The sequence below is a fragment of the Salvelinus fontinalis genome, chromosome 5 (assembly GCF_029448725.1).
Source record: "Salvelinus fontinalis isolate EN_2023a chromosome 5, ASM2944872v1, whole genome shotgun sequence".
Classification (NCBI taxonomy): domain Eukaryota; kingdom Metazoa; phylum Chordata; class Actinopteri; order Salmoniformes; family Salmonidae; genus Salvelinus; species Salvelinus fontinalis.
In genome coordinates, this window is record NC_074669.1 from 32,533,944 (window position 1) to 32,543,013 (window position 9,070).

The following is a 9,070-nucleotide window of genomic DNA, read 5'->3' on the forward strand; positions in this document are numbered from 1 at the left end:
CAGATGTAGTTTATGGGAGTTACCCCTGTCACTCAACTAACTGATAACATCTCTCTCTCTCTCTCTCTCTCTCTCTCTCTCTCTCTCTCTCTCTCTCTCTCTCTCTCTCTCTCTCTCCCAATGCAATTCAAAGGGATTTTATTGTCATGGGAAACATGTTTAAATTGCCAAATCAAGTGAAATAAACAAAACAACAATGACAAAACCGACAAAGTGAATTCAACAAAACAAACACAAAAACAAACAGACATTAACAGTAAACTTTACACACACAAATAGTTATCTCTCCCTCCCTTTCTCTCTCTCCCTCTCTCTCTCCCCCTATATGTCTATCAATTCAATTCAACGGGCTGTATTGGAATGGGAAACTTATGTTTAATGAACAAAAGTGAAATAAACAATCAGAAAAGAACGGTCAACATTACACTCACATACGTTTCAAATGTTATATTATGGAAATGAACGGTGTTGTAAGAATGTGCAGAGAGCTGAAGTACAAAAGGGAAAATAGATAATTATGGGTTGTATTTACAATGTTGCTTGTAATACGTCTCTCTCTCTCTCCAGGTGGGAGGGGAAGGATGAGAACGAGGTTGGTCGTTGCCAGTCAACAGGGGTGGCGCACATGAATGTGGACCCCAAGTACTACCGTCCTACTGAAGTGGTGAGTCAAGTGTGTGTGTGTGCGTGTGCGCGTTTTGATGTTGGGGAAGTGTGAAATGCTGTTGACCTAACCTGGCTGTAGATCACAACACACTTTATGCCCGACAGTGACATATGAACTTGGAAATATGTCAGCCGCACTGTGACGCATCAACATAGACACCGGCACTGTCAGACTCACAAACACACACACACCTGTCTCTCTGTATTGTGCACGTAAGGTTGCCCACACACACTCTTGGGTTGCTGACAAAGCTGTGGGCAGACGCACACTATCACAAGCAAAACGAAGAGTGAAAAGATACAGACAAATACCTGAGAATCTCATCACCTGAGAAACTGTGTCTTTTTCTTTCCACTTCTCAGAGATTAGGCTAATCAGATTCATCATGAACAATAACATCCAACATAAATAAACACCGCATGCCACTTAAAAACCGCCTCCCCGACAACCATTCATATCAAACCTAAACCATTACACTAGTTGAGTACCAAAATAAACCCCAGGTGAAACGCCTACACAATGTACTCTACACTAACGAGTGGTTGTCTGAGCTCAACCTTAAAGGGATACTTTGGGATTTTGGCAATGAGGCCCTTTATCTATCTCCCTTGGGTCAGGTGATCTCCTGGATAGCTTTTTTTTGTCTCTGTGTTCAGTTTGAAGGAAGTTAGAGGTAGTTTTGTGAGCCAATGCTTACTTGTGTTAGCGCAATGACTGGAAGTCTATGGGTATTTACTAGCATGCTAGCAGGTACCTATAGACTTCCAGTCATTGCGCCAACGCTAGTTAGCAATTGCGCTAGCGCTAGTTAGCAACTTCCTTCAAACTGTGCATAGCGACATAAAAATGGTATCCACGAGTTCATCTGACTCTGGAGAAGTAGATAAAGGACCTCAATGCCAAAATCCAGAAGTATCCCTTTAACCAACCCCTGGGACTAGCTGTGACTTGTACTGCAACTACCACAGCCCAGAGGAAATGATAGCTCTATCACCTGAATGAGGCTCCAGTTTATGGTTTAGGCAGTTCGACTGAGCCTCAACAAGACCTGTACACCACAGACAAACAAAAACAGAGACACTCTCCTATTCCACACAGTGACTTATAACCTCAACTAAACCACACCACTTTACGGTTTTACATTGCTCTATCAGCACATATCAAGGGCAACAGTACACTCCCCTACTAACCACAGTTACCACACCATCTTCAATTTCTCACAAATCTGTCAATGACTGAAAATCAACGCCCAAGCTGGTACCTATTCTCCAAAAAAACTGATTCTGACTAAGCTCCACACACCCTCCACCCCTCCCCACGCACACACCACCTCTTAAGCACACCTGCACAAGTTATCCCCCCCCCCACCCCCTCTCCCATCCACAACAAATCTGCATGTATCAGTCACCCTCGACAACACTCACCAGACCAGACCAGAGCACACCTGCACAACCCCTCTGCCCTCCCCCAGCCTGCTCCCTCCCTTTGTGCGTGCTCCCCCCTATCACTCTCAGCCCAGTCTGTCCTCCCACCTCTCCATCCCTCCCTCCCCTCTCCCGAGGGGCTATAGGGAGATAAATGAGCTCATGTCAGACACAAACACACACACACACACACTGACAGGGCTAATGACGAATTACACACACATTAGCACACAGCCTGGGGACATACACTCACATACAGTACATGCATTACAGACACTCTCGCATACAGACAATAGATAAGTTGCACATAAACTAGCTGTGCTAGTGACTTGGCTATTATGCAAAGAACCCTCCTATATATGAAGGTATTTGTCTGAAGAGACACTTTTTCAATGATACTCTTGTACTGATGAATTATATCCTGACGTTTGAAACATGCTCACACACGCACAGAGATCCAGACAATAACAGGTACTTCCAGTTGAGCAGGGGAACAATGCTAAGCCGTCGGAGCAGTGTCACACATACTTCCTGTCTTAGGGGTCAGGGATCAGAGGTTAAATGCTCCTCATTCTCTCTTCTTTCCTAAAGAACTCTCACATCCTGCCTGCCTTCACCTGGAGTGACTCAGTGGAGAGAGAGAGAGCGAGAGAGAGAGAGAGAGAGAGCGAGAGAGAGAGAGAGAGAGAGAGAGAGAGAGAGAGAGAGAGAGAGAGAGAGAGAGAGAGAGAGAGAGAGAGAGAGAGAGAGAGAGAGAGAGAGAGAGAGAGAGAGAGAGAGAGAGAGAGAGAGAGAGAGAGAGAGAGAGAGAGAGAGAGAGAGAGAAAAAAAGAAAGAAACACAGGTGTGTTTTGCACTTTGACTCTCTTTCTCCTCACCCCCAGTGATCCTGTGTCCAAATACTTTCTCTACCCAGTTCAACCTTTCTGTTTTACAACCATACATGTATATCTGACAAAACATCCTGCTCCTATTTATATCTCAAGTCTTTCAGAGGGAGGACAGTGGTTCTTCAGGTTTCTACTTTCTCTTCCCAGCCTATAAGACAGATTGCCCCATCCTCAGGTGTGTGTGGAGGTCTATCCCAATCATCAGTCTGCAGAGATTCCTCTATAATCCTGCAGCATCACTCAGCTGGGTCTTAGTCCTAATCCTCTAGGGCCATCTCACAGATCAGAGGGTCCTGGAGTTAAAACACTACCTTAATCCTGTCCCAAACACCCTTGGGTAACCCTACACGCCATCAGGGGAAGCCAGGGGAACCCCTGACAGAGGGACCCCCCCCAAACCTTACTCTGTTCTTAAACAATACACCTCACACCTGGAAAAAGAGATTATTCACTACTTTGATACATCTTGCCATCTTGATGTACTACATGTATCACTAGCCACTTCAAACAATGCCACTTTTGTATGTTTACATACCCTACCTTACTCATCTCATATGTATATACTGTACTCGATACCATCTACTGCATCTTGCCTATGCCGTTCTGTACCATCACTCATTCTTATATCTTCACGTACATATTCTTCATCCCTTTACACTTGTGTGTATAAGGTAGCTGTTGGGAATTTGTTAGGTTAGATTACTCGTTGGTTATTACTGCATTGTCGGAACTAGAAGCACAAGCATTTCGCTACACTCGCATTAACATCTGCTGACCATGTGTATGTGACAAATAAAATTTGATTTGATTTACATGCGGACTGTATGTTACTCTGTCTCTTTCTGTCTCTGCCTGCCTCCCTCCCTCAACACAGTTAATGTGACAGACTCTGAGACGGCTCTTCACTCAACACAGAAAGACTTGCAGCAAACTGACCAAACTGACCAAATCTAACTCACAGTATACGCTCATACACCCAAACCATACGGTGTTGCAAGCCTAAATTTGAGTTCTCTTTCAGCACCTATTGATGGGATATACATCGAAAAGCAACACAACGACAGAGAGGGAGAGCTGGACCTACAGATGTCTACTGGCTGTGTTATGACTGATAACTGTATGGTCTCTCACACAATCGCCGGTAATCAGATAGATAGAAAGAAAACACTGATATTACATGTAAATCAGAGTACTTTTAACATCAGGTAATAAGAATGGCAACCTAAGTTGACAAAGTAATGTATTAAAGGGAATCAGACTATGAGCGTGATAAACAACAACCCATACTGTTCTCTCCCCCTGCACGTCTCTGTCTGTAACACTTTCAAACAAGCTTTAGAAGCACGAAAAGTCCCAGTAATTTCCGAATGAATGAGCCCCTGAGCCAAATTGGCGGACAATTTGTGTCTCCCCAATTTGTCTTCAAGTTGAAGAACATGGTGATCAACCAGTTGAGGGTCATTTGAATCACAAAAGACGCCCAAATGGACTGAAACAAACTCACACACCCCTCCAGGCAGCTGACAGCACAGCCGTGCTGTTCGTTGTAAACTGAGGTGTTTTAGCCATTTGCCTCCTCTTAAGCACAATCCTAACGTGAGACAGGCCAGGTTAGGTCATCAGCATTTCACACTTCCCCAACATCAAAAACACATACACACACACACACATTCACATTCTTTATTTATGTCGGACGTTATTGTTCATGATGAATCTGATTAGCCTAATCTCTGAGAAGTGGAAAGAAAAAGACACAGTTTCTCAGGTGATGAGATTCTCAGGTATTTGTCTGTATCTTTTCACTCTTCAGTTTGCTTGTGATAGTGTGCGTCTGCACAGAGCTTTGTCAGCAACCCAAGAGTGTGTGTGTGTCGTGTGTGCTCCCTCTCCGGCCTCTAGGTCACCAGGCTGCTCGTTATGGCGCACACTTGTCACCTGCGCGTCGTCAGACTCACCTGGACTCCATCACTTCCCTGATTACCTGCCCTATATATGTCACTCCCTTTGGTTCCTTCCCCAGCCGTCATTGTTTCTGTTTCTCGCCTGGGTGCTGTTAGTGTTTCTGCTTTGTATTATGTTCCGTTTTATTTCATTAAAACACTCACTACCGGAACTTGCTTCCCGACTCTCTGCGCACTCGTTACAGTTGTGGGTAACCTTACGTGCACAATACAGAGAGAGAGGTGTGAGTCTGACAGCGCCAGTGTCTATGTTGACGCATCACAGTACGGCTGACATATTTCCAAGGTCATGTGTCACTGTGGGGCAAAAATTGTGTTGTGATTGACAGCTCCTCTCTGCGGTTTGTCTCAGTGCCCTCGGGCAGAGAGGTGAGGAGGAGGAGTAGGCTCAGTGATACATTGAAATTCGTCCCTTCCCTCTCTGTTTGTTTTTCTTTATCTAATTTGTCTTCTATACCTGTAGGTCTTTCTCTCGTGTGTCTTTATTTCTCCTCCTCTTTCTTGTAGCTATTTTTATCGCTATCTGATTATTTCTCACTTCTCCTCCTTTCCATATCTTTTTGTCTCTGTCTCATTTTTTTTAACCTTCACTTCTGTCTGTCCTGCTCGCCCCTCTCTGCTGGTGACTCTATGTCTGTCGGAGTGATATGATGCAACAGTCAGGTAGAGAGGGAGACTGTGGTTAGTTGAGCATGGAGGAATTCCCTTCCAGGCTGGATTATATTTGTGGTTGAGTTGCATAGAAGCAACCCTCCTCAACCTCTCTACACACCCACCAACTGGTGAAGGTGAGGTTGGTAGTAAACATGTGAGGTAAAACAGGTGAAGCCCCTTATACCTTCTGTTCAGCCCCCGGATCACCCTCTTAATAAGGCCATGTTAGGTCATCAGTGTGTGTGTGTGTGTGTGTGTGTGTGTGTGTGTGTGTGTGTGTGTGTGTGTGTGTGTGTGTGTGTGTGTGTGTGTGTGTGTGTGTGTGTGTGTGTGTGTGTGTGTGTGTGTGTGTGTGTGTGTGTGTGTGTGTGAGAGAGAGAGACAGGCACAGAGAGTGAAAGAGAGAGACAGAGACAGAGAGAAAAAAAGGAAGAGAGAAAAAAAGGAAGAAAAAAACACAGTAACATACAGTATAATTAGTGTTTAATTGTGGATGACATTCTTTCATGGAAACATAATTAGTCTCTATTTCTCATGACCTTTCAAAAGGAGGTGTTTGACGCCGGCCACAAAAGCTAAAGTGATAAACAGCATATCTATCTATATGTGTCTAAGAGCATCACCCTTTGTGTCACTGGACTTGATCAACGACACAGTGACTGGTGAGATGATTAAAGTGCAGTTCCCCCAACCCTGGGTCTCCCTGTCTGTCCATGTTAGAACCTCACAATCCATACACATATTCACGTCCACACTAAAGACACACCTCTTCACGCAGGCTTACCCAGATGACCTGTTGTCTTAGCTTATCCTCTGTCTAGTTCACTTCCTTGGCTAGTCTGTCATCACGTTTAGTGGTGTCCATGGTTAGCCTGTTTAGTGGACTTTTGAATGTGTGGTCGTATTGCTTTTTATCCTGCTGATTTTCTTCTGCATGTAAAGTGACTTTGGGTGTTGTGAAAAGCACGTACATTAAAATGGATTATTATAATATTAAACAACATTAAATAGCAAGAAGAGTTCCAAGTTCTAGGAAGAAGCCAGAAGCGTATTCCTCAGATTGTTGGGGGTTGAAACCTGTTTTGTGATGTCACTGATCTGATGCCGTCCTCGGGGTTGACACAGGTAGAAACAGGAGGTTATTCTTCTCTGTTGTCGTTTGATTGACAGTTCTGGATTGGGCCCACAGCAGAGCCAGATACTAACGTTTTCCCACCATGAGTAATATGGAAGTGAAGGTTACAGTTCATCCAAGTCACGTACACACATTCCCTCCAACACAACACACCCACACATCATAGGACACACAGCCACTTCACTAGGTAGTCTTTGGCTTAGGTGAATATCAGGTCATTTCTAAGGTAGCTTGAAAACCACAACTGCTTTGACCTCCCTATGTGTATACTTTATGCAAGACTTAGAATAGTTAGAATCATTCTACAGAAATAATGACCCAACCTATTTGAAAGAGGTCATGTAATAACACACCACAGTGCAGTGACCAATTAGGAACACAAAAGTTTATTATAAACTGGGTGGTTCGAACCCTGAATGCTGATTGGCTGACAGCCATGGTATATTAGACCGTATACCTTTGGTATGACAAAACATGTATGTTTACCGCTCTAATTAGGTTGGTAACCAGTTTATAATAGCAATAAATCATCTCGGGGGTTTGTGATATATGGCCAATATACAACGGCGTATCCAGGCACAGCCCTTAACCGTGTTATGTTGGCCATATACCACACCCCCTCGGGCCTTATTGCTTAATTATAACACACTACTGACACATTATAAGTAACACCAGCGTTTCCCCTATAATAATTTAGCAGTGGCGCACTGACACTGCTAAACCGTTGCCACCAAGTCCCCAAATATTCAAAAAATAATTATTATTATTTTAAACCAAAAATTCTCCCGGGACGCACTTTTCAGATCAGCATGACAAGTTACAACAAGTTACATATCTTCCCCAGATTCTCATCAGATCGGCCAGGAAACCTCCGAGGTAACTAGCTAGATAGCTTGTAATCCTGGAAGTGTAGCCAACCTTAGTAATAGATGTATGCGATAATTGTTAGCTAAAATACAGCAGTAACGCTAAATCATTTTGGGGGTTAATATACAATTGGCTGGTGATGTCATTGTGATCAAAATATCAAAGAAAGATAACATAATTCACTTTTCATGCATTTTGGAGTAGACAACAAAAAAAAGGTGACCTTCTCAGTCTTTCATCATGCCCTGCTACCTCTGCCACCGCTGCTGAAGGAAAACAGAGGGCAAACACTGCACGCTGACCCATTAGAACCTACTGTAGACACGCCAGCATGACAACGCAACGAGACAGGAGTGATAAGAGAGCAGGGTTTAGAATAGATCTGTGTCTCTCCTTGCTTTTGCATGGACAGAGAGATAAAACTGCAAGGAAGGATACACTACGCACAGATAAACAGATATGGAGAAAGAGAGAGAGAGAGAGAGAGAGAGAGAGAGAGAGAGAGAGAGAGAGAGAGAGAGAGAGAGAGAGAGGGAGGGAGGGAGAGAAAGAGAGAGAAAGAGAGGGAGGGAGAGAAAGAGAGAGCTAAAAAAATAAAAAAAATAAACATAAGTGTGTTTTGCACGATGTGAGAACATGACCGTGGCGGAACTGGATTAGTTGGGTTCACAAACACACCTGTGAGACAGTTTTTAAAAAAAGCATACCTGTGGATGCAGACTGTTGATAAGAATACAGATTTCTTAAGTTGGAATCCTCCCCTTTACTAATGCACGTCATTAACAAATAACTCCATCAACATGCCACACCTCAACAAACTTCTGCCTGAGCAGTGTGTGCGTGTGTGAGTCAGGAATATGACATGGAGGGGGGGGATCTACAAGTACTAACGTCTTCCTGCTTCCGGGATGTCTGTCATTCCGCACGGTGAGACGTGCGTAAGACGCTCATCAGAAACACACACGTCACTGCATCGTTTATTAAAGCATCCTGATTTAGAAGAGAGAGGGACAGTGACACGAACGCAATAGTTGTAGTGAGTGGAGTCAAATAAACAGTGGTGGTGTTTTGGTAACCTTTCTGAGGGCTGGCTGGGAAACCCCAACCGCCCCGTGTGGTAATGCTGACTGACTGTAGTTCATATCTACTATGACAGAGTGATGAACACACATCAGACAGATCACATACTGTAGATCAGTCAACCAGCTGGATCTCTGCCTAGGAAGATACCTTACAGCACCTGGGTTAGGAGGGTTTAATGAGCGTGACCAGGGAAAACTCTGGGCCCTATAATTTAGGTGGTCTATGTAAGGACTAATCTGTGCTAGTTCAACTCAACCTTGATGAGCCAACCCATTGTTGGATGATGATTTTTTTGGGGGGGGGGTTATGTGGTCTCTTGTTACCAGAGAGACAGAACTCGTTTTCTGGCTAGAGCCTTTATATTGAGAATATTGAGTGTGCAAAGAAAT

General features: G+C 44.0%; 1 pseudogene; it reads left to right on the forward strand.

Annotated features, from left to right (window-relative positions):
* Window positions 1–5,315, forward strand: part of LOC129856073 (GDP-mannose 4,6 dehydratase-like) — a 182,159-nt pseudogene extending 176,844 nt beyond the window's left edge.
* Window positions 5,316–9,070: the final 3,755 nt, after the last annotated feature.